The following is a 499-nucleotide window of genomic DNA, read 5'->3' as shown; positions in this document are numbered from 1 at the left end:
GAGGTAGACATGGAAACTGGATGTTCGCAGTTTAATGAATTTGGGGAATTTCTGACTTTTCATCCAGTGTATTTTTATTCAGTCAAACTTTTTAAAATCTGAAAAAATTATCAAAGTCAAGACAGAACAAACTTGGTAACTTATTTATTTAATTTGATAGTCAGAGATGTAATTGTTTGTAATATTGGCACTAGAAACCTAATTTATACAAGAAAACCATTTTAAGAATGTTTAATTGTTTCAAATTCAATAAAGCTAACATTATGGTGAAGACAACCAGATTCCAAAGAAGCAACCATGTATTATAAGTTATGTTCCTTGTATTTACTGTAGTTGCTTTTTTATAATGGTCATCTTTTCTTTTTCTTTTTAAGTGATGGAATCGTGCGCCATGTCACGTTTTGAGCACATGGCCTGTTTCAAGGGTAATTAATAAAGATATTATTGAAGAAGCACCTGCTGATGTTGGATGGGTTGCGGGTTACCTTGAGTTCAAACA

General features: G+C 31.9%; 1 pseudogene; it reads right to left on the bottom strand.

Annotated features, from left to right (window-relative positions):
- The window catches only part of LOC116681065 (von Willebrand factor A domain-containing protein 5A-like), a 13,986-nt pseudogene that overhangs the window by 1,814 nt on the left and 11,673 nt on the right, over window positions 1-499 (bottom strand).

Source organism: Etheostoma spectabile, chromosome 3, assembly GCF_008692095.1.
Source record: "Etheostoma spectabile isolate EspeVRDwgs_2016 chromosome 3, UIUC_Espe_1.0, whole genome shotgun sequence".
Taxonomy (NCBI): Eukaryota; Metazoa; Chordata; class Actinopteri; order Perciformes; family Percidae; genus Etheostoma; species Etheostoma spectabile.
This window is presented reverse-complemented; position numbering and strand designations above follow the sequence as displayed.